The sequence below is a fragment of the Camelus dromedarius genome, chromosome 18 (assembly GCF_036321535.1).
Source record: "Camelus dromedarius isolate mCamDro1 chromosome 18, mCamDro1.pat, whole genome shotgun sequence".
NCBI classification, from domain to species: Eukaryota; Metazoa; Chordata; class Mammalia; order Artiodactyla; family Camelidae; genus Camelus; species Camelus dromedarius.
The window spans coordinates 41,686,358-41,712,759 of NC_087453.1; the positions used below are offsets into that span (position 1 = coordinate 41,686,358).

General features: G+C 38.8%; 1 protein-coding gene across 2 annotated transcripts in view; it reads left to right on the forward strand.

Annotated features, from left to right (window-relative positions):
- The window catches only part of MACROD2 (mono-ADP ribosylhydrolase 2), a 1,873,695-nt gene that overhangs the window by 1,576,708 nt on the left and 270,585 nt on the right, over positions 1-26,402 (forward strand). The gene's annotated exons all lie outside the window — the stretch shown is intronic.

Here is a 26,402-nt window from a genome sequence, read left to right on the forward strand (position 1 = left end):
GGGAGCCTGATCATGTACACTGGTGCCAGGACTCTGGCTTTTCCTCCGGGAGAGATGGGCAGACATCATAGGGTCTTGGCTGTCATTCTAAGATCAGCGTAGGGACAGAAACCAAGGAATTCCATCCCAGATGATAGGAGAAACATCTAGGGAGGCCAGGCTCCTCACAAAGTGGTGAGAACGCGGATGGAGTCCTACCACATCCGTCCCCGGCGGTCTGTGGGTGGAGGAGAGGAGGAAGAGCAGGCTGGCTCTGGTAGGTGCCCACTCTCACTCTTTAAGAAGTGAATGGCGGTGCTTCCTCATAAAACTGCTTTATTTAATCTAGGAACCATCGGACTTCTTAAAATGACAATAACCAGCCATTCCCTAGAATTAAAATATAAACACACACCCAAAGCCGTGTAAAAAGAAAAGTACCTGAAGCAGTCCATAAAACCTTAAATTTCAGTCGAGTGCTAATTTAATCAGGGAAACGTAGCATTTCTGCTGTCTTCATTAAGCATATTGTACGGTCTCTGAGAATCCTGACTCTCTGCATCCAAAACGGAAGTTACACTCTCCTTTTATCTTTAACAGATGTGGGCATCAAGTGTTTATGGGCGTGAAAAAGTCTTTCCATTAAAGGAAACCCTGTCAAGTGGCAGGATTTTCTTTTATTATGTCGTTTTATGCACAAAACATTTCTTTTGAAATCTCTGAGGCCACATAGACATTAAAGAAACAGCGCAGTATTTTCATAGCGCATGTTTGTCTGTCACTGCTGTTTTTGGCAGAACCTGTCCCACGGCGAGCTTCGGGTGAGTGGTTTCTAAGTTGCCGCCAGCCTTGACCTTACAGGGGCTTCAAGGACAGTGATGCATTGATCCATAGAGACCACTTTTGGGGCTGCAGCTTTTTCTAACACAAGGGCAAAGTTTTCTTTTCCTGTAGTTATTTTATCCAGCCTTGTCATTTCCTTCCTCAGTCCTTTCTAGAAATAGAATTAAATCATACTGGGAATAACAAGGAGGAAAAATATTTCATTCATATTTTATTGTTTTAATATCCTGCATTCGTACCACCGGTAATTTATGTTTCCCAATCATTTGTCCCTCTGTTTTGGACTCTTCGTGTCTAGCAAGGGTGTTGAATGAGTAGAACCAATAAAACGGGCTTTCAGGGGAGGATAGTGTGCAGGGGAGTGGGAGATGAGGAGAATGAGGTTTATGTTTTCATTGACCTTTCACTTTGCTTTCTGAAGCCGGGGACACTGACTGCATGCTTCTGATCAGTCAGAGGGAGTGGAGGTAATGCCCGGTAGTTACATGTTATATATTACTTGTCAGTTGCTGAAACAAACAGGAAAGTGGAAAAGGTGCTTTGTGGAGACGGAAAGCTCTGGACATTTGACAATGATGCACTTCTCAGTATACTGAGGACCGTTTTTTTTTCTGCCCAGACTGAGCCTTGACTGAGTGGTTGCTAGCCATTTTCATTTCTCCCCGCTTGGTCCTGAGCAGCCACTGGCCTTCCCAGGGAGAAGGAGCTCCCACTGGCTCTGAGCTCCTCGCTGGGAGTAGTGATTGCATGCACGTACCATCATGATTGCACTGAGCACCCGTCGCAGGGAAACTGAGTTTGTTTTTCCTTGCCACTACCATTCACTTTTGTGCTTGGATTTCACCGAGAAAATAAGGTAGATCCCAGAATATCGATTCTTGCATGCTGGTAGGTACTTCATCCCTTCTGGCAGGCACTTTCCATCCATTCCTCACAACTGGCTTGACTCACTCTCTGCTTTAGAGTAATATCATTCTGCCCATGAAGGTTCCCCTTTGGCCAGATCCCTGTCTGTTACTGGTTAAGAGAGAATAACTCACGGGGTAGGCATCCAACACCGTTTCCTAATTATTGCTAGCGTTATTTTTGTCTGGGGCTCCTTGTGTTTCAAGCACTTGATTTGGGATTTTTCCTATTCCCTTTCTTAAAGTGTGTGGCTAAGAAACTGTCTCTTTCTTCAATGATTCTTGGTTATTCTCTTTGAAAAAGGAGACAAAACAAGTATATTATTCCTAGCAAATACTCCAGCCCCATTTTTGAGGATGTCTCCTTTTAATGAAAAGTAATTTGGCAGTTCACATGCTGCCTCTAACACAGGTACCTGTTTGAAGGTATAGAACAGACATCTTCAAAATTGTTCTGCAAGAGGCTAGAGAACAAATGTCAGGCTTTCAGGTCGCATGGTCTCTGTCACAGCTGCTCAGCTCTGCCTTGCACTGTAAAAGCAGCCATAGGCAAAAGATAAGTAAGCATGGATGTGTTCCAATAAAACTTTATTCACAAGGACAGGTGGTCAACTTCAGTTGGCCCACAGGCAATGGTTGGTTGACCCTTGGTGTGGGTGATTCTTGGAACTTTCGTAGCTGGCTTCCGTCTGCTCTTGGTTGATTAAGATGTTGCCAAGTCTTGTGACCGCCCTTCCACAAATGATTTCTGCTAATTATACACCATGTTTTTTACTCTGTTTGTTCTAGACCCATGACCAACAAGTAGGCAAGAGCCAAGGAAGTTGTTAAAAAACAGAGGCCCCAGAGGCCCCGACACTCTGTTGTGTGACTTTTTTTTTTGTCCTAAGGCTTGAAAGGGAAGCTCTTATGCTGGCTCCTGTTTCATCTCCGTTGCCAGCTTCCTCTGTTTCAGGCCAGACAGCCTGAGGTCCCGCAGTCTCCCAACCTCGTGTGGTAGCGTCACTAGCCCCATCATAGGAACACCATCCACATGCAAGCCCTTTGACAGTGCAGGAAGTTTCCACATGCCTTACCTGGTACGGTCCTGGCCCAATCATTTGAGGCCATTATTATCATTTGTAGTTACTTTTTTATTAATAAGAAGATAGCCCTGGAGAGGTAGTCTTGTCCGAGATTCTGCATCAAATATGCAGTAGATCTAGATTTCACCTCCAGGTGTCCTAACTTCTGGGATCCATCCTCTCTCTGGCACCTTTCCTCAATCCCAGTTCCCTGAGGGTCTGGCTCTCACCACTCCTGCTTCACATCTTTTCTCAGATTAGATTTATCTGTATCCTTAGATGCCAGACACCATTCTCTGGAGAGAAGAGGAAAGCCACAGAAGACTATCCAGGCTGAGAATGTTTTAAAATATATGGTGCTGACCACAGGATCAGTGGTAGTAGAAGACAAGTCTTTGGTCCAAGATACAGAGGCTGCTTCTTCTCTTAGAGTTAAGAAAGGCTGATACTATCCAGGGATACCTTTATCAGCTCTGGTTCCCAGTGCTCTTGTCAAACAACTGAACCTTCATACTTCATGAACACTGGGGCTGGGCTGTGGGGTCTGGTCTGGTCGGAGATAAGTTGTAAGAGACTGTGGACAGAAGTGAGATGATCCTCCCCAAGCAATGCGAGAAGGCAAACACAGAAGGAAATGGTGACATTGAAAACTCATAGTCTATGAAATCTAGGAGGCCAGGAGGGAAGGCTGAAGATATTAAGACCAAAGAAGCTCAAAGCAGGTGATGAAGTTGAGGGGTGGAACCAGGAATCATGTGCTGATAAATACACACACACACACACACACACACACACACACACACCACAAATGAGGGGTAAATGGAGAGAGAAGAGGTAATAGAGTGGCTTATAAACATGTGCCCATGGGTATTCTACTTGGGCTAAATTGGTGTGTTGACTACACACATTAAAAGGTAACAATCAAATAAATAAACAAAATCCAGTCATCCTCGACATGCTGATCATCTGCTTAGCTCTTCAGCAGGGGGCCAACCACAGGAGAAGAGAAGTAAGTCACCAAAGCCAAAGATGCTTCAGAAACCAAGTGTGGGCTCTTTCTTGTTAGGAAGAAAAGCTTAAGAGGAAAGAAAGACAAACAAATAGGCATAATGGTTTCTAAATGAGATGGAGAGTTTAGGCTTATTGGGTTCTTAACACAACCCTCAAAATGAATCACTTACTCTGAATCAAATGTTGGTATGTTCCTATGAAACCTCAATGAGATGCCCAGAAGAAAACCCCAGCATCTTGGTACAGATATGTGCCATATACTTTAATTTTTTTACTAATAAATATGCACATAGAAATGTGTATATTTATGATATAGACGTGTGTTTGTCTACGTGTGGATAAGTATATACTGTGTGTGCATATATGCATATATATATATCTTAATTACTGTGTATATATATACTTCAAAATTTTTAAATTTAAAACTTGCTTACAACTCCCAAATTGTTTTCAATTAAATGCTCATAAATTTTAAACAAATCAAGAAGTTTCCTGGTTAATTGGAATTTACCTTATTCAAGGATGTATTGTAATTATACTTACGTACACATTGTTAGACTGTTACAGAAAAATGCCAGGTAAGATGCTATTTAAGACATGACGTCAAGAGCTTACAGATTTATATTAGAAACTCTGGCTGCTTTGCTGGAAGGTAGTTTTGTGTATAAAATTCCATTATGTTCAGTTATTGTAGAACAATGAGAAAACCAAGTCCTCTTTGGGTTATCTTTACTTTCCGTGTGAATTGAAAAAAATTAACTTGGGGACTGCTCTTGAGTGTTGTTTAAAAATGTGGTGGGGTCCTGTCCTCAGGTCTTGTGGGCAAATGTATGTCAGGGGTCGGCTCCGCCAGAGAGAAATTTGGTCAACTAAGGCAACTCCGAGCTTACGCTGGGGGATTTTTTTTCTTTTATTCTTGCCTGAATAAAAATGTAAGCACATTAAAGCAAAATAAAAATCAACAAAAGCTTATAGCGTTAAAACTGTACATCATATTACATATATACAGATGCATATACATTTTATTTTATCCCATAATAAGATCAAATTAATTAGGACTCCATCTATACCAAAGTTTTAGTCACTTTTTAGAAAGGACCTAGGCAGTGCTTTGTGTTTTTTCTGTCACTGAAATAAGGCTTGTTAATAAATCAAGCCTTATTTATGAGACATATAATGTTATAAGAGACATGTGACGTATATTTTGTTAGCCTAATACCAGTCTATCAGTACTTCCTGTAGAGGCGCTTAATTGTATATAGAATATATCTTAATTGACTAATGTTGATAATTGGTACTATTAATTGAGAGCTGACTCTAATGCCAGGCTCTAAACTAAGTGCTTGACGTTTTTGTTGTTATAGTCATTTAGTTGTCACAATCTTAGGAAGTAGATGGTTTTAGCACCCTCATTTTATAAAAGGATTAAACCCTCATTCAGGTTTGACGTGCCTACAGTAATAAACAATTTCACGAAGAGTCTGCAAGCATTTTTAAAAGTACCACCCCACACAGCGTGCTGTCATTTTTTACTCCAAATTATGCAAGGTATTACAGCAGTCTACATTTTAATAACACAGAAGATAAACTGTTACATTATGTGGTCTTCGCTCGTTATGACACAAGAGAAGGCTATATGCTAATTCTCTTTCAAGCAGCCCATAGGAGAGGCTACCATTAAAAAATAAGTAAAACCTTGCCCCAGATATCTGCCCCCCCCAAAATGCTCTGTGATCAATTGATTATTGATGTCATTTTGCAGTTAAAAGGCTTCTTTCAAACTATTGAAGCAAGAATCTCTCCATGGATGGTTTTATTCTCTAGCAGATGTCTCGTTCTCCAGATACGTGAATTTTGCAGCCAGTTTAAAGTGTCTTAAACATGGCTGATTCTAGATACATGTTCACGTTTTGATTACAACCAAATATTCCAGGGCTGTCCCTATATTTCACAGACTGACTTGGACAGGCGCCCACAAGCCCAGCTGCGGAGCCCGCTGGAGACCATGTTAAAGGGTTAATACTCAGGAGGTCAGCAGGGGGCACTGCCTTTTGTACTCAAGATTGAGTTTTTTAAGGTCCACAAGCTTTATACTTTACCACCAATTCTATTTATGATGTTTAAAAAACTTTTTTTTTTATCAAGTCACCTTATTTTTTTTCCTCTCATCACAAGACGACTCTGCTTTTAACAAGAAACAACAAAAGGAACACAGAATAAAATCTAACCGTGAAAGCCGTCAATAGGTTTTCTTTTCTGAGAACCACTTTTCAGCCATTATCCTTTGCAACACCTTAGAAAAGTCCGTCTGCAAAGAAGGGTGAAAAGGAACTTTACATGATTAGGAAAGGGTGAGAATTGAGGATACAGAAAAGTGTAACAGGAAATGAAAATGTAGTGACAGAAAAGGAAAAGTAATTCTCCATTGGCTAAAACATTATTTTCTGTGACCTGAACACATGGACTTTCTTGTGGACAGTTATTTCTGGCTTCTTCGTGTCTCATTCTGTTAGTAAAAGACTATCACTATGATCAGCTGTCAACCAGCACATCCTGATGAGACTATCTCTTGATTGTACCTGTACTCCCTGAAATAATTATAGCAGTTTTTAATTTGTCCTTTTAATTTTAGAGGAAAAAGAAAAAAAAAAAAGTGTTTCTTCCCTAAGAAGACTAGGGCTAATGACAAGAGTTGTAATTTCTTCTTCATTATAAGCCCAATATGTTTGATTTCTTTTTCTCCTAAATTAAAAAAAAATAAGCTGAGGCCAGCAAAAAGCCATCACTGGGTCACTAGTCAAATATCAGATATCAGACATCTGCTCGCCTTGTGGAGTTAAGGGCTAACTAGTGGAAAAAAATAAAATCTTTAACTGGTATTTGTGACAAGGTGAGGAAATGTAATGAGGAAATGTAATAGGAAGAGGTGAAGGATAGAGCTGGTGTGTTCACAACTGGATGGAACTATTGATTTATGTAGCCTGGTGGTTGATGGAGAAAAATGATTGGGAAAATATAAAACATTAAATAGATCATGCCAGTTTTGCTTCCAAAGGGCTGAGTCCTGCAGACATGTGTTGGCCCTTTTGTATGGATTGAAAAACAAGAGAAGTGAGCATTCTGCCTGGACCCAGACACCTGAGGGAGGAGGGTATATCTGCAAGGGAGAGCTAGAAGGAGCAGCCCTTGAGCTAGCAGGAGAAACGAGAGGGGGACACGGCTTGTCACTGTGGCCTGAGGACTGACAACCCAGCTGGGTGAGTAGAGGACGCTGGGGACAACTCTTTTGGTGGAGTTGTAGGAAGCCTGGATAGAGTGGATTCAAGAGAGATTTAGCGAAGAAGAATGAAAGCCACCCATATGGGCAACTCTTTCAAAGGGCTCTGCTCTAAAGAGGTGTGGGGAAGTGGGATGATGGCTGGCAGGGACTTGGGTTCAACAAGAGTGTTTGGACTAGCGAGGATGGCACGGAAGAGTAAGGCTTTGACCTGGTAGACCAGAAGTCTCCTAATAACAGGACAGTATGTATGCTTTCATTTTGTTTTCTTAGCACGTGAGCAAGCTATTCCTTAATCTCACTTTCTGGCATCAAAATATGGCTTATTTTCTACCAAAAGCGCTGGCTCCTGATCCGTAGATCAGTTGTGGTTATGAGTTTTAAGTGACTATTACATTTCCTCATTAGGCTGCATTTATACCAACAGGTCATACCAAGTGGAGATCTTTGGGATTTCAGGAAGATATGGGATTGGTGCCCAGAGGTATAAACCAAGCTGTCTTTACCAAGCTCTGTGCTCACAAGGGGTGTCTGTCTGATTATTACCAAGGTCACTTTAGGACTTGGTAGACCAGCAAACCTTCCTCCTCAAAGCTCGCTCTCAGTCTCCAGTTCCCAGGGGGAGGAAGCAAGACATGTTCTCGTTCAGCTGTCATTCCAGGAGTCCACGGACACACTCAGGAGTCTCCCTCTTAGATCTGTGACATTTGTGGGGAAAAATTATACCCCAAAATTATGTGGCAGAATGGCAGTAAATCTAATGATAGCTTGTCTGAGGAGAACAGCAATCTCTCCTTCCACTTTCCACGTGACCTTGGCTAAGACTCTTGGTTATCATCTGTCAACTCAGTGGTCCTTCTTTGAATGTGAAGATGGTGGTGTCAGCCAAAAGAAATATTTTCAAAGGGCGTCCTGCACATTAAAGTTTTTAATTATCCTCCTTCAAGCCAGCATCAGTGCTGATGATTAAACAGTTCTATAATCCTAACTGGCCTGAATTTTTGTCAATGCAGTCCTTCAAATTATCCTTCTGCTGAGATGAGTCTCACCCAAATCATTTAATCCTGCACGCACAAAGGGAAATACCACTGCTTATTCATGAATGCTACTGAACAAAAACTGTATTTATTTTATGTTCAGGCTGTAAATATCAGAAATTTATGGGTGATGGTTTCTTAAGAAATAAGCACCAGAGGCTCTGAAATGACTGGCAGTTCTATTATCAGGGATTTTGAACAGGCTTTGAGGCAGAGGCTCCTGGAGAAGAATTTATGCACTTTGCCAACTCTAAGGAAGTTCTGAGGCAAAACAGTAGAAAGGAGTAGTTCTCAACATGCCATGAGAGTCATGATTGAACTCTGGATGTTTCTATCTATAAAATAAGCATCTTTGAAATCATCTATTTGGTAATTAGCTGTAGTATGTTTTTCCTAATTAAGGAAAATCCATCCCACCAGCTCTACCCCAGCGTCTTCTGAAAGCTAGTTTTGATTCTCAAAAGTGGAAATGATCAATTTCAACCAAGATGCAATGAAACGACCCAGTTAATAAATTAAACATAATCACCAAAAAAATGATCATACATACATATGAAGGGACAGGTTTTCTTTTAAATGCTGTTCAAATTTTAGCAAATGATCCTAGAACAGCTTACTGCACTTGTCTAGCTATCTCTAGGACAAGAACAGAAGCAATGACAAAACAAAAACTTCAAAAAGATTTTATTAAATTGTTGAAGTAATCACTGGGCAAACTGGTCCTTGGGTGGATTGACTCTCAGTAAACTGGTGTCCCTTTCCCAGACTTCCACTGGCCTGGGCCCTCCTACAGTTCTGTTTCTAATGTGATGCCTGGTCATGAGGATTTCTTTGCTTTTTAAAGTCATGGACTCACACATGGGACCTGGGAATAACTTGTCCTCATACACGTCCTTTTAATGAACACATTTGAACTGTTGAGGTGAGTGGCTACTTAGCTCAGAATAAGACTCCCTGACTCCTCTTCCTTCCTTCTTTCGACTTTAAGAGCTCTGACTGCAAATGTGTAACTGAAAATAAAGGGTAAATCTGTGACTACTGATTGACCTAGTCCTCTTGCATTCCATAACTCAGGTTATGAGATGTAGGGAAATGGGAAGAGATCATTAAAACCAGCCTCAGAATGAACATTCCAGGAGGGTATCTCAAGTTCACTGATGCATTCCCAATGTTCAGAGCAGTGTCTGTTACACAATACAGGCTTAATTTTACAAAATATGTCCTTATTCCAATTTCCTGATAGGGGTCCTCCATTAGAAAAGATCTTCTGCAAAAGTCTAGTGTCTAACAAATTCAGAGGAGCGTAGCATATTGTATCTTTCTTTTCCTTCTTCCAGGGCATGCCTGAGAAGAAAAACAAAGCTTCAGAAGAGACTAGAATCTAAATCTCACTCTTTGCTTTCCATCCCCTTTGGCTCTGTAGCTATGGAAGATAGGTAGCGAAGATAACATTCTCAAGTCCCCAGCTTCTAGGAGGGAGAATTTAACGATAATGACAAAGATAATGACGTTACCAACAACAGCTGCTAGCACTTGTATACGCATTACTATGTGCCAACACGGTCTTCAGCTCTTTACGGGAAACATCTCAGTTAATCTGCAGCAGTCCTGTGGAGTTGGCACTTCCATTGTCTTAATTTTACAGAAGATGGGGCAGAGGCAAGGAGAGGTTAAATGACTTGTCCTGGGTCGTCCAGTTATTAAGAACAACCTAGAGTTAATACCCTGATGGGCAGGTGCTAGAGAGTGTGCTCTTACTGGCTATTCTGTATTGTATTTAGGGAAGCCAGTTCCAGTCCCCCTCGAACCCTATGCATTGCATACACACAAACACAGCAGTAATTATGAGAATCAGTACCTGAATTGAGGGAAAGATGTACATTTTATTTCCATTATCTGGATTTTTGTCTTACTTCCTTACTTGAATTCAAATTCTGTCACCTTGAAACTTTGGAGACAACCATAGATCAAAAAGGACACCCGTATGTGACAGCCATTAGAGGCCATTAGATGACGAATAGGACATAACTCTCAAGGAGCACTGTCCAGCCAGGAAAATGCAAGTACCAACAGTTACACGCTAGGAAATTTGTGCTAGAGAGGTATATAGAGCACGGCAGAAACACATAGAAGGACTACTTAACCCTGATGTGAGTGGGAGAGAGAGGAGAGGGAAAGTCAGTCAGATTTTTCAGGGTGTTTTCTGAAGGATGAAAGGGAGTTTGACGTGTCAGAAAGTAGGATATTGGTGTCAATACTCTTTGCAAAGGTGCTAAGCCCTGGGAGAGGTTGGCGTGCTGGATGAGGTTGGCAGGAGGTGCATTAGAGGAATGATCCAAGACAAAAGTGCAAGATGGGAGGTCCGGGGTCCGTGTAGAGTCAGCAGATTGGCGTTCTGAAGGGCTGGAAGTCATAGTCCAAGCTTCAGACAGTCCTTCACTCTCCAAACGAGTCACCATAATTGATGAAGGTCAACAAGCCAGAGGCAGGGAGAGGTTAACTGACTTGTCCTGAGTCACCCAGTTGGTAAGACTTCATGTGATTAAAATAAATTTTCTGTGAAATAGATGAGGTATTAGAAAAGATAGCAGACTCTGTGCAAGGTATTTTTTTTTCTGATACTTACATAGCACAATATTTTGTTTCCTGGAAGTGGAATGAATCACTGGGATGCCTTCAGAAAATAAGAATCATCTTCAATAAAATGCCTTGCACCTAATTCTTTTTCCTTTTATATTATTCCTGGGATATGCGTGTGTTTATAAAAATTCCCCTTAATTAACCAAATGTACTGACATACCTTTGCAAGTGTTTTCTTTAATATACACCTACTCTTTTCTGTGACTCAAATAGATTTATTCAGTTCAACTAATTTTTCATAATGTTCTTGACTATGATAGCAAAATAACTCAATTCTGGAAAAATACACCAATAACTTTCTTGAATTGCAGCAACAGTAAAAAATGAGAGAGTTTTAAGTGAGCAATTTGAGTTTTTAATTGGAATATTTGCGCACAAAAACCCATGATGTCACCACTAATGGCAAATGTATTTGTCTGACTCATAATGAATATGGGGAAATTGTGTTAATAAAGATAAGTTGCTTTTAACAAAGATTTTATTCTTTGTTAGTTTAGCTTAACAGAAGCCACTGTTTGGGCGGTTTTTTCCGGAAAGAAATGCAGGGGTTGGTTCTTTCCAAAACTCCCTGCCAGATTTCAACACTTTGCATGAGAAATGAGAAGAGCACTGTAACCGTGCTCCATTTGTCTGGAGCCACTTTATCTTTCGGTAGTCAGCGCAGTAAATGGAATTTAACTTGGGACAGTGGCATTCTGGCATTCTGCGCCAGGATATGCCACTGGCCAAGTTATCATTGTTTCTCTCTCTATTGGAAAGAACTGATGAAAATTTTCTATGTGAGTTTCCCTTTTCTATCTTTGGTTATATATTTGTTTTGCCACTTAAGAAAGTTACAGAATTAATTTGAGGAACAGACTGACTGTTTGGGCCCCATCTCTGCTATTCTGCATGAAATGAGGAAGTCATTTTGACCTCAGCACCATAGCTAGAAGACAAATCACTGTAGACCATCTATTCTCCCATGTGCCCGAAAGAGTGCTCCACATCCCCACAACTATTTAGTAAGTCTTTTATCTGATACCTACCATGTGCTCTGAACTATGCAAAACTCTTGAGGGGATGTTTGTGTGTAAGAGTTATGGTACCATGGTAGACAGAAAGGGACCTGGGCTCTGGGGTACATTGCTTTAGCAGCCATTTGCCAGGTGAAACTTATCTGAGCCTCAAGTCCCATTTATTAGATGAGAATTATCATACTTTCATGCATAACTATTGTAGTGACTAAGTAAAATAACGCAGATAGCATTGCACACTGCAGATGCTCAGTACCTGCTGGCATCTTACTTTCTGTAAGTTATGAGTTTTGAGTCATGTTGGAGACCCCCACATCCACAGTCAGACAAGAATGGCACACTTAATTGTGAAGAGTCTTAGGAAGGGAAGGTTTGCGATCACCAATATGAATGGAGATCTTGTTTTTTGGCATGAGCAGGTGAGGCTCCTTGAAGTTGGCAAAATTCGAGTTTGGGCCTTAGGGGTGGCTGTAATCCAGATGTGCACAGCAGGAAAGAGACAAAAGTCCTGGTGAGTCTGAACGTGTCACTTACAAGAACAAAGAGTAGAATAATTTGTCTAATAATTCAACTAGAGCAAATAATTTAGGTAGGTAAACAGGGAACAGATACAATTTTAAAGTTAAAGACTAGTTTGTGGAAGTTAAAAATGTATAATTTAGGTAATGGGAGGCACATAAGATTTTTTAGTTGAAGCTGGTGTTTTTAAGAAAACTAGTTTAGCTTTAAAATGCAGGATGAATTAAAAAAAAAAAAAAAGTGAATGACCAGAGTCTTAATAAGCAAGGCCTGAAGAAATTAGGCTCGTGGAAGAAGCAATAGAAGAAAAGTATAGATGAGATTTTTTTAAGGCAGTGAAGGAAGTACTGATTGGTCTTGGTTACTGAATGTATATGGAGGTGAAAAAGAAAGAAGAAATTAAGATTGATCCAAACATTCAATACCTGTTTATTGGGAAAATGAGAGAAGGTTGAATTCATTTTGAAAGATCAGTGTTTGCTTTTAGACATGTTCAACTTAAATTGACTGCAGGGCATCCAAACAGAAAGCTCCAGGTAATAGTTGGCATATGGGGAGAGAAATTCAAAAGAGAGTTCAGGAACTCAAGATATGAGTTATGAAGAAATTAAAAATCTAAAAGCAGATGAGTTTTTTAAGGCATTGTTTCCCAACTGTATCTTGTGTTGAACATATTCAGTCAACAGTAAAAATAATGAAACACTGGTGTATGTGCTGCATGCCAAGGACCCCTCTGCGTGATGAGCTATGCTGTGAACACCAGCAAAGTCCCCACCATCATGGGGCATTCAGCACATGGCTGTTAATGTTCATGATAATATTCAGTTCCATCTGATGGCTGTAATGCCATGTATCTCAAGAAAATTGGTTTGAGTGGAAGTGGAGAACAGTGGTGTTGCTATTGAAGTAATTCTAAATGTACTCTAATTGATTAAGAAAATAAATGATTCACAAGCAGTGATAACTTACTGTAAATAATGTACTGGTGATAACCATTGCACCTCAACGCCTTGGATGAGTACCTGTGTTTTAAGAGAGGTTTGGAAGAGAGCAAAGTGGCTCAAAACTGAACTTTGGGGAATGGACACATGTGATGGATGGGAAAGTAGGCAGTAGATTAAATAAATCAAGAGATAGATGGGTGAATGGATAGATGGACAGATATGCAGATGAAGTAGAAAAGTAGAGATTTGATAACGTACAGGACCAAGAAGAGAACCAACTGGGACGGTGCCACTGAAGCTGAGGAAAGAAAAATACTAACAAAGAAGACAAGCTCCATAGCATTTAAGGATATGAATAGATCTAGAAAAGGGAACTGGGTAATTAAAAGTTCATTGATAAAATTTTAAAGAGTCAGTTCAGCAGGTAGAGAAGAGTCGAGGTAACATCAATAACATTATGGAAAATGACACTCATAGGAAAAAAAGAAAGCAAAAAAATGACTCAAAGTTTTGTCTTACACAACTTATTTGTAAACAATGGTCATTTGGTTATGGGAAAGGGAAAGGCGTTCAGGAGGACGAATAAGGTGTATTTGGGCAGGTGTACAGCATCCCAGAAGCTGAAGCATTCCCAGTAGAACTACCCCATGGATGTGTTGCAGCAGTGAATCTTGGGGTCTAGCAGAGGATGTCAGGTCCTAGGACTCCGGTTGGAAATAAATGTCTTGTTGGAGAGCCAACCTGTCAATGCTGGTATTAGATGGGAGAGACGTGAGCTTGGGAAGTCTCAGCCAAAGTTGTTTATGGTGTTGCTTTTTATAATCATTTCGGTACCTGGACGAAGGGTACGTTGTGCTTAGGTGAAATTTTTGGCAGAGACACTTGTTTAAAGATTAATGTAAATCTATACCAAAAAAAATGATACAGTTTTGAGCTATGGTACTGGCTGTGTGGTTGGAGAAAAACAAGTTTATAAGATATGTAGGATTAATGTGACTTTGTGACAAACGGAGTATGAGGGTGAGAGATTCATTGAAAGGAAGTCTCCATCAACAAATATTTATTGGGTACTTAACCTACAGTCAGTCTCACAGGAGAAGTAGGTTTGCCTGCGTTGCTTGGAGACAAGAAGATGAATTAAGTTTTGATGATGTTGAGTCAGAAGTGCTTTTAAAGCAAACACTAAGTTGGAGAAGCCCTGTCACAACTAAAAATATTAATTTGGAGCTAGAGAAGGATTGAGAGAGAGAGGTTCAAATCTGGATTTGAAAGTCATCAGTTTATTAATTCCATCTCTAGCCAGGGAGAACATTGTCCATGAGAAAAGAGCCAGTGTCAGACCACATTTAGAAGATGAGGAGAACCAGAAGAAGTACACAGAGATGCAAAAAACAAGCCAGCAAGAAACAGTAATCTCACAGAAGCCAAGAGACAGGAAGTTTCTGAGCAAAGATCCAGAAATATTAGGTAAATCAGGACTACAAATTATTCACTGAAGTTATGAAGGACATTTTCAGGCCAATACTGAGTATGAAAGCTAGATTTCAAAGATATGAAGTTAGAAATGTTAGCATAGACTCCTTTGGAAAACAAAATGTCAGAAGTCTATAATGAAAAAGCATATGAAAATGAATATATGTATGTATGTTATATGTAGGACTGAAACATTATGCTGTATACCAGAAATTGACACAGCATTGTAAACTGACTATACTTCAATTAAAAAAAGAATATTCTAATATAACCAAAAAAAAAAAAGTCTATTAAACAACTACAAAGTTCCAGTTGACACTGGACAGCAGTAGTGGGCTAAGTCTGCCTTGTCCTTTACCAACAAATATAAGGTAAAAAATAGGAGAAAAGAAATTACGTGATGGAGATAATATAAGGGTAGAAAATGACTTAAGGGAAAGGGAAAAACTCTTTGGAGGAAGTTGAAGACAGACTTGGAAGTACGAAGTTAGCCTTCTCTTTACCTTTGCCTTCAAGGACAGATGTCAGCTTGGCAAAATAAGGCCATTATATTTCAAGGGCTTAGAATACTGCCTGGCACTTAGTAAACATTCAATTTGTCTATTAGTCAAGATATGTAAACTGCTGTAAACCACTTCATAATTTCGGCAGCTTATCATAACAAGGTTTATTTCCCCTTCAAGTCGCAATCTAACAGCGATCGGTCAGGGAGCTGTGCCTCATGCAATCACTCAGGGCCTCAAGGTCCTTCCAAGTGCTCTGTCATCCCCCAGGGTCTTGGAGCCACCAAGCAGAACCTCTATGACCAGCCATCAGGCAAGGAAAGAAAGCGAATGCGGAAGAACATGCAGGAGAGTAATTCTGAGGCTTGGCAATGCTGCACGTGCGCCTTGTCTGTGTTCCACTGGCTGGAGATCAGTTACATGATTCCCCGTGACAGCAGGGGAGGCTAGGAACTGCTGTTTAACGGTGGCTCTGGGGGAACAAAACAGTTTTGATAAAAGCAAAAGCAGTCTCTGTAACCGCTATTATGATTACTGTTGTTGTTATCTGTGGCAGAGCCTCAGTCAGACTAATTCCCTGCAGAGATGCCACAAAATACAGATGGTTTGATGGACCCGAGGGGTGGGAACATTAGACACGTGAACATGACAAAAGCAAAGCCTAGGATGCTGAGGGAGAAGCCCTGGCGCCCTGAGAAGAGCAGCAGCCCCTAGCGAGAGGGGGAGGGCATCGCGGTCCCACACTTCGCTCTAGGGGACATCCCCCGGGCTTCTGACGCATCGTCACCTGCTACTCTACCTTTCCATTTGAGTGTTTAGACATATCTCAAGCTTAACAGAGCCAAAACTGTACTGATCTCAATACCCCCACCAGAATTTACTCTACCTGGAGCCTTAAAAAAAAAAAAAAAAAGAATGCCAATACCTTTCTCCCAGGTATTCACATCTTAAGTCTTGGAGTCATTATTGACTCCTCCCTCTTTGACTTTCATATTGAACAACCAGTGAATCAGGAAATCCTGTTGGCTCAACCTTCAAAATATATTTATTATTTGGTCACTTTGTGCCACCTCCACTGCTTCCATGTTGTCCCAAGCTGCCATCATCTCTCCCCTTCGCCACCTCTCTTTCCCTCTTTTCACCACGTGATCGCGCCACACCTCCCAGCGGCACCCACCTCACTCAGAACGACTGCCTGCAAACTTCGCATAGCCTGCACGACTCAGCTCCCAAACCCTGCTACCTCCTGTTGACATTGTGCCCCAAATCCTGGCCTCTTTTCTGTTCCTCACACATTTTAGATACATTCCCGCTTTGGGGCCCTGGTCCTGGATGTTTTCACAGTATGAAAGCCTCTATTCCCAGATATTCACATGGGGTAACTCTCTCATCTCCTTCAAATCTTTGCTCATATGTCACCTTTTGAACAGAGCCTTCCCCTGGGCACCGTACTTACAGAAGCAACGTCCCTCCACCTCCAGTGACTCCCAGGTCCCCTCCGCCAGCTCTCCTTCCATGCTTCCCATAACACTTTCCACCCTCATACATGGTGTATAAGTCACCTGTTTATCGTGTCTGTTGTTTAGCTGGCCTCCCACCTCCTCCCCAGAACCCTAAAACTCCATGAGGTCAGCAGCCTTTGCCTTTTTGTTCATGGATGTATCCTAAGTTCCTAGACTAACATCTGGCCCATCTGTCTCAGTAAACACTTTTTGAATGAATGAATGAGTTGATTGACTGATTGACTGATTGACTGACAGACTGATTCTGCCTTGAGCATCCATACTTCCTACATTGAATGTCAAATAATGATTTTCTTCTGCACTTTACAAGTGATTCTAGTAATAACAGTGATCTGGGTCCCCAGACTGCAGACAAAAGCTAGACTTTAATTTGACACTTTGGTAAGGGATCATTTTTTGTCATGAATTACAGATGTATTTTCTTTAGTTTGTCAGCATAAATATCCTCTGTGTTTCAAATTATGTCTGAAAATTTAAAGGCCGGCAAATGGAGGGAGTGAGCACGCATCACTTCCAGCTACAGTGATCTATCTCTGACTCATCTGAAAAGCCTTAATTGAGTATTTATTCTTATGCCGCAAGATCCAAAATTCTTAACTGCCATTAAGCTGTCTACAGAAGCAAAACGAAATGGAGGATTAAGGCAATTATCAGGATGATATGAACCATAGAAAACATGTTTGCCTCAATCTGAATGTTTCTGGAGAACTTATTTTTGACCTAAATTATCTGAGTAATCCCCTCTTCAGTTTCCATTGCATTTTTCACAGATAGATAGTAATTTAGTGGAGAGAGGGGACAGCCCATGAGATAGGGAATCAGTGTAAGAAGAAACTCGCCATCCAGGGTGTGTTTTTCTGTCTACTATTGTCACAAAACTTTGTTGCCAAAGGAAATAGCAAAGAAAAGACTTAAGGAATTTTTGAAAATTAACAACTGATTTACTGAAGATGGGCTTTGACATCTTCCTACCTTTTGATCTCAACTACAACAAGTCTTCAGTTTGAATTTCTTTTCACTCCTATTTAGGCAGTAACTTTAGATCCATCTTTTAAAAGCCAGTAATTAAATAAAACAGGAAATTAATCCACATACATTCATTCCGATGCAAACACAGACACAATTGGCAGGAGTGTGGACTGTTTCTGGTTTACATAAACTGTCAAATGTGTAATAATGAGGAATTTGCAGATGTGTCTGTCTGCTGCCCTTCTGTGCTTTATTAAGGGCTTTATCAGGTCAGTTGAATTTGATATCTTCACTCTCTTTCCCCAAAGATACATTTCCCAGTAAGACTATTAACTTTAGAGTTTGATATTTAAACTACCCCCTCCACTACCATCTTCAGTGGTGACTGGAGGAAGACCTTTGCAAAGTCGTTGAAATGCCGCACCTGCTGAGAAACAGGGCCCTCTGCAGCTAGCCAGACCTGCTTCTTCATATATGAGCATCTCAGTGGGGCAAGGGATGGAAGCCCACAAGGGTGCAGCTGATACACCAGCTGCACACATATGACCTCAGTTACTCTCTCATCTCAAACACTATCCCTTGTCTGCCATTGGCCTATGGATTCATTGGAAGAGGTTAAAATCAGGTAAAGAGGATATGAATTTTCAGGCTGTGATCCAAATAGGCTTAATGTGGCAGTTCAGCCTATTTTAAGGCATCACAGGAGAAAGGTTACTGAAATGCAAAGCATCTTCCATGTCTGTGCTTCAGCGGTCAAGACCTCAATTCTTCATTTTGGCTTTTAAGGTCCTATCTCATTTCATCCTAATCTATTTTCTACTTCCCTCTCACATCCTTCTCCATTATGAGATTTCTTTTTATTTTAAAGTTTTCTCCAGACTTATTGAGATATAATTGATTTATAACATTGTGTAAGTTTAAAATGATACACTTCTTTACTGCAGGATGATTACCAGGATGATAGCATGAGCATAATTTCTCTGCCATGTCATATATTACCATTACTTTTATGTGATGAAAGCATTTAAGATCTGCTTTTATAAATTTTCAAGTATGTAATACAGTATTCTTCACTATAACCCCTATGCTGTATATTAGATCACAGAACTTACTCATCTTATAACTAGAAGTTTTTATTTTTTGACCCCCATCACCCATTTCCCCAGCTCCCCGTCACTTGGTAACCACCATTCGTACTCTGTTTCTACAAATTCAGCTGTTTTGGATTCCATATGAGTGATATCATAGTTCTATCTCTTGTGTGACTTATTTCTCTTAGTGTAATGCCCTCCAGTTCTAGCCATGTGGTTGCAAATAGCATGATCTCCTTCTTTCTCGTGGTGGAATAATATTCCATCATATTGTATAGCACCTTTTTTTTATCCATTCTTCCATTAATGGGTACTTAGTTTGTTTCCATAATGGCTATTGTGTGAATAATGCTACAATAAACATGGGAGCCCAGATGTTTCTTTGAGATCATGTTTACATTTCCTTTTGGTATATACCCAGAAGTGGGATTGCTAGATCGTGTAGTAGTCCTATTTTTAACTTTTTTTGAGGAAACTCCACACTGTTTTCCAAGTGGCTACAGTGGCTTACATTCCCTCCAACAGGGCATAAATATTCCCTTTGATCCATATCCTCTCCAGCACCTCTTACTCTTATGTTTTTGATAACAACTATCCTAACAGGATGAGGTAAAGTCTCATTGTGGTTTTGATTTACATTTCCCTGATCATTAGTGATACTGACTGGCTTTTCATGTACGTGTTGGCCATTTGTACATCTTGGGGGAAAAAATGTCTATTCAATTCTTCTGTCCATTTTTAATGGGGTTTTGGGGGGTTTGTTTTTACTTGTTGCTATTGAATTGTGTGAGTTCATTATATATTTTGAATATTTACTCTTGAGTAGGTAGAGGGCTTGCAATATTTTAACCCATCCCATACGCTGCTTTTAATTGTGTTGATGGCTTCCTCTGCTTTGCAGATGATTTCTAGTTTGATGTAGTCCCACTTATTTATTTTTGCTTTTGTCACTTCTTCCTTTGGTGTCAAATTCAAGAAAAACATTGCCAAGATAGATGTCAAGGAGCTTACCCCCTATGTTGTCCTCTAAGGCTTTTATGGTTCCAGGTTTACATTTAATTCTTCAATCCATTTTGAGTTGATTTTCATGTATAATGTAGGTTAGGGGGCCAGTTTCATTCTTTGGCATACGAATATCCAGTTTTCCCAAAACTATTTACTGAATAGATTACCCTTTCCTCATTACATGTTCTTTGCTCCTTTGTCATACACATATGCTTTGGGGTTTTTGGGGGAGGGGTTCTGTTATGTTGATTATAGCAGATCTTCTGTGTCTATTTTTAGGCTGATTCCGTATTGTTTTGATTACTGTAGCTTGGTAATATCATTTGAAATCAGAAAATATGATGCCTCTAGCTTTGGTCTTCTTTCTAAGGATTGCTATGACTATTTAAAGTTTTTTGTGGTACCATACTAACTTTAGGGGTGTTTTTTTCTATTTCTGTGAAAAATACCATTGAAATTTTGCACTAAACGTTGCATTAAATGCATAGACTTATTTGGGTAGTATGGTCATTTTAACAATATTAATTAATCTGATCCATGAGCACAGAATATTTCTCCATTTGTGTCTTTCTCAATTTTTTAAATCAATATCTTAAAGTTTTCAGTGTATATATCTTTCACTTTTTTGGTTAAATTTATTTCTAAGGTTTTTATTCTTTTTAAGGTTATTGGAAATAAAATTGGTTTTGTAATGTTTCTTTCTGATACATTGTTTTTATCAGAAGCACAACAGATGTTTCATATTGATTTTGTATCTTAAAATTAACTGAATTTTTTAAATTAGGTCTAAAATTTTTTTGATGGAGGCTCTAAGATTTTCTATGTACAATACCATGCCATCTTCAAAGAGCGAACATTTTATTTTTCCTTTCTGATTTGGATGCCTTTTATTTATTTTGCTTGCCTAATTGCTCTGGATGGACTTCCAGTACTATGTTGAATAGGAATCTTGAAAGTTGGCATCCTTGCCTTAATCCTGATTTAGAGGGAAAACTTTTCACTACTGAGTATGATGTTGTCTGTGGACTTTTCATATGTGACTTTTATTATGTTGAAATGTTCCTTCTATATCCAGTTTGTTGAGAGTTTTTATCATGAAAGGATGTTGAATATTGCCAAATGCTTTTTCTGCATCTATTGAGATTTTTGCATCATTTTTTAGTATGGTGTATCATATTGATTGATTTGTAGATGTTGAACCGTACATACATTCTTGGAATATATACAACTTGATCATGGGGTCTGATCATTTTACTGTATTGTTGATTCAGTTGCTAATATTTTGTTGAAGATTTCTGTATCTATGTTCATAAGGGATATTGGCCTGTAATTTTCTTTCCTTATCCTTGTCTGGTTTTGGTATTAGAGTAATACTAGCCTCATAAAATGAGTTTGGAAGTATTCACTTCTTTTCTTTTTATTGGAGGAATTTGAAAAGGATTGGTATTAATTTTTCTTTAAATATTTTGTAACATTCAGCAGTAAAGCCATCTGGTCCTGAACTCTTTTTAGGGGGAGGTTTTTGATTACTGAATCATTCTTTCAATTTTCTGTTTTTTTCATTATTCAGTCTTATAAATTACATGTTTTGGGTAATGTATTCATTTATTCTGGCTTGTCCATCCTTGTTTGTGGTGTGTATGTTCATGCTAGTATCTTACGATCCTTTGTGTTTTTGTCGTATCAGTGGTAATATTTTCCATTTCCATTACACTTTTGAGTACTCTTAACTTTTTGTTGGTAAGTCTGGCTCAAGGTTTATCTCTTTTGTTTTTCTTTTTTAAAAAATAACCTTAGTTTCATTAATATTTTCTATTATCTTTTAAGTCTATTTATTTCTGCTCTGATAATTTTTTTTCCTTCTACTAATTTGGGCTTTATTTGCTCTTCTCTTTCTGGTTCCTGGAGGTGTAAGTTTAGGTTGATTATATGAAGTATTTCTTACTTCTCGATGTAGGCATTTATCACTCTGCACTTCCCTCTTAGAACTGCTTTTACTGCATGCCACAAATTTTATTATCTTGAACTTTCATTTTCATTGGTCTAATATCCTTTTGACTTTTTATTTGACCTATTGATTGTTCAGGAGAGTGTTGTTTAATTTCTACATATTGGTTAATATTCCAGTTTCCTTCTTGTAATCAATTTTTAGTTTCATACCATTGCAGTCAGAAAAGATGCTTGATAAGACTTATTTCTGACCTAACATATGATATATCCTGTAGAATGTTCCATGTACACTTGACAAGAATGTATATTCTGCTGCTGGATGTAATGTTCTGTATATGTCTGTCAGGTCCACTGGGTTGTAGTTTAAGCCCAATATTTCTTTATTGATTTTCTGTGTGAATTACCTACCCATTGTAAAAAGTGGAGTGTTGAATTTACCACTCTTACTGTATTCCTGGCTATTTATCTATTCATGTCTGTTAATATTTTGCTTTATATATTTAGGTGCTCCTATGTTGTGTGCATAAATATTTACAAATGTTGTAGCTTCCTGATGGATTGTCCCCTTTATCATAACAACCTTTGTTATCGCTTACTACAGTGTTTATCTTGAAGTCTATTTTGTCTGATATAGCTAGCCTAGTTTTATTTGGTTTTGATTCACATGAAATATCTTTTTTCATCCCTTCACTTTCTGTCTGTGTGTGTTCTTCGAGCTAAAGTGAGTCTCTTGTAAGCAGCATATACATTGATCTTGGTATTTTAATCCATTCAGCCACTCTATATCTTTGATAGGAGAATTTAGTCCATTTACATTTAAAGTAATTATCGATAGACAAGGATTTACCTTTGCCATTTTGTTTATTGCTTTCTCATTGTTTTATAATTCCTTTGTATCTTTCTTCTTCCCTTGCCGTCTTTGCAATTCAATGATCTTCTGTAATTATTTGCTTTGATTTATCTTTTGTATATTCACCATAAGTTTTTGCTATATGGTTACCATGAGGCTTATCAAACATATTTTATATTTATAGCAGTATTTTAAGCTGATAATACCTTTACTTTGAATATATATATAAGCTCTACATTTATACACTTCCACATATTTTATGTTTTGATGTCACAATTTACATCTTTTACTTTGTGTATGTTAAAAAATTATTATAGTTATAGTTATTTTTAATACTTTTGAATTTTTAAGCTTCATACTAAACGTATATACCTATCACTATTGTAACATTAGAGTATTCTGAATTTTCATATGTACATTTACTAGTGATTTTTATACATTCATATGTTATTTTATTACTAATTAGCATGCTTTCATTTTGCCTTGAAGAAACAATTTTAAATTTCTTATAAGGTCAATTTTTTTAACATTTTTTTATTGAGTTATAGTCATTTTACAATGTTGTGTCAAATTCCAGTGTAGAGCACAATTTTTCAGTTATACATAAACATACATATATTCATTGTCACATCTTTTTTTCGTTGTGAGCTACCACAAGATCTTGCATATATTTCCCTGTGCTACACAGTGTTATCTTGTTTATCTATTCTACCTTTTGAAATCCCAGTCTGTCCCTTCCCACCCCCCACCCTCTTGGCAACCACAAATTTGTATTCTATGTCTATGAGTCTGTTTCTGTTTTGTATTTATGTTGTTGTTGGTTTTTTTTTTTTAGATTCCACATATGAGCGATCTCATATGGTATTTTTCTTTCTCTTTCTGGCTTACTTCACTTAGAATGACGTTCTCAAGGAACATCCATGTTGCTGCAAATGGTGTTATGTTGTCGGTTTTTATGGCTGAATAGTATTCCATTGTATAAACCCACCACATCTTCTGTATCCAGTCGTCTGTTGATGGACTTTTAGGCTGTTCCCATGTCTTGGCTATTGTAAATAGTGCTGCTGTGAACATTGGGGTGCAGGTGTCATTTTGAAGTAGGGTCCCTTCTGAATATATGCCCAGGAGTGGGATTCCTGGGTCCTATGGTAAGTCTATTCCTAGTCTTTTGAGGAATCTCCATACTGTTTTCCACAGTGGCTGCACCAAACTGTATTCCCACCAGCAGTGTAGGAGGGTTCCCTTTTCTCCATAGCCTCTCCAGCATTTGTCATTTGTGGACTTTTGAATGATGGCCATTCTGACTGGTGTGAGGTGATACCTCACTGTAGTTTTGATTTACATTTCTCTGATAATTAGTGATATTGAGCATTTTTTCATGTGCCTATTGATCATTTGTATTTCTTCCTTGGAGAATTGCTTGTTTAGGTCTACTGCCCATTTTTGGATTGGGTTGTTTGTTTTTTTCTTATTAAGTCATATGAGCTGCTTATATATTCTGGAGAGACCAATGGAAGAGAATAGAGAGCCCAGAAATGAATCCACAAAATTTTGGTCAACTAATCTTTGACAAAGGAGGCAAGAATATACAATGGAATAAAGATAGTCTCTTCAGCAAATGGTGTTGGGAAAACTGGTCAGAAGCATGTAAATCAATGAAGCTAGAACACTCCCTTACACCATACACAAAAATCAACTCAAAATGGATCAAAGACTTAAACATAAGACAAGATACAATAAACCTAGAGGAAAATATAGGCAAAACATTATCTGACATACATCTCAAAAATTTTCCCCTAGAACAGTCTACCCAAGCAATAGAAATAAAAGCAAGAATAAACAAATGGGACCAATTAAACTTACAAGCTTCTGCACAGCAAAGGAAACCATAAGTAAAACAAAAAGACAATCTATGGAATGGGAGAAAATTTTTGCATATAAGGTCAATTTTTTAAACTTCTTGTAAACTTCTAGTGGTAATGAGATTTTACATCATCTCTCTTTCAATTCTAAAGGATTACTTTGCCAGAGAGAGTATTCTTACTTGGCAGGTTTTTTTTTTCTTACAGTACATCCATACCTTGTTACTGCACTTCACTTTACTGTACTTTACAGATGTTATATTTTATACAGATTGGAGGTTTGTGGCAACCCTGCATGGGACAAGTCTGTCAGAGCCATTTTCCAACAGTATTTGCTCACTTCATATCTCTGTGTCACGTTTTGGTAATTCTAGCAGTATTTCAAACTTTTAAAATTACTATCATGTTTGTTATGGTGATCTGTAATCAGTGATCTTTGGTGTTACTACTATGACTCACTGAAGATTCAGATGATTATTAGCATTTTTAGTAATAAAATATTTCTTAATTAATGTATGTACATTTTTTCTTATACATAATGTTATTGCATAGTTAACAGACTATAGTATACTGTAAATGTAATTTTTATATGCATTGGGAAACTGAAAAAAATTGTGAGACTCACTTTGTTGTGATATTTGCTTTATTATGGTGGTCTGGAACTGAACTGCAATATCTCCAAGGTATGTCTATACTTTGAGGATACTATGCAACTCCTTCTGGCTTCTAAAGTTTCTGCTGTAAATCTGCTAATAGTCTTATGGGGGTTCCCTTGTATATAACAAGTTATTTTATCTTGTTACTTTTAAGATCCTCTCCTGTCTTTATCATTTGATAAATTCAGTTTTAATGTGTCTCAGCATGGGTTTCTTTGGATTCTTTCTGTTTTGTGATCCCCGGGTTTCCTGGACCTGAATGTCTATTTCTTTCCCCATGTAAGAGAATTTTTTAGCCATTATTTCTTTGAATAATTTTTTGCCCTATTCTCTCTTACTTCTTTTGGGACCCCATTAAAAGCATTTGGTCCACCTGATGGTTTCCCATAAGTCCCTTCAGGTATTGTCACTCTTTTTCATTTTTTTTTTCTTGTTGCTCCTCTACTTGGATGAATTCCACTGCCCTGTCATCAAATTCGCTGATTCTTCACTCCGCGTGATCTAGTCTTCTGTTGAATCCTTCTATTGAAATTTTTTGTTCAATTGTTGCATTCTTCTGTCATTTCTGTTGGGAAATTTTTTTAATGTTCTGTTTCTTTGTTGAAATTGTCACTTTGTTCATGGATTGTTTGAGCATCTTGGTGACCATTATTTTGAACTCTCTCTCAGGTCAGTCAGTTAGTTCTGTTTCATTAAAACCTGTTTGTGGAATTTTAGCTCATTCTTTTGTTTGGAACATGATCTTCTGTTTCGTCATTTTCCTTAGAACCTGTGCGTTATGCGTTAGGTAAAGCAACCACCTCTCGCAGCCCTGAGAGGGTGGTTTTGTGGTAGAGGTGGAGCTTATCGATCACCCCAGCCTGTTCTCAGGGCTATCTCTCAAACCTTCGTGACTTCTCAAGCCACTGCTTTTGTTCTTAGTGACTCCCAGTAGTTGAAGGTATGCCGAGCCTCATCAATGTGCCAAAGGGGAGGAAATACTTTCAGTATCCAGATGCAGCTAGTCAGAAGCTAGACCCTCAGACAGCAACTGGGAAAGTGTGTAGTGAGAGCCCTCTCGAGGAGTGACTGGGTGGTGGGAAGTTTGCCTGCTTCCTCTTCACTGATCCCAGGTGTATAGCTATGGGGTGAGGGTGCTTCTGAGCTGGTTAAAAATTTATTGGATTCCTACAGTCCTCTTTGGCTGTCAGAGCTTTGTGATCCAAGGGCCCATCCCCCAGACAGCAGCCACAAAATCTGAGGCACTAGATGCGTCTATAAACTCCTTCCAGGGAGATGCTGATGA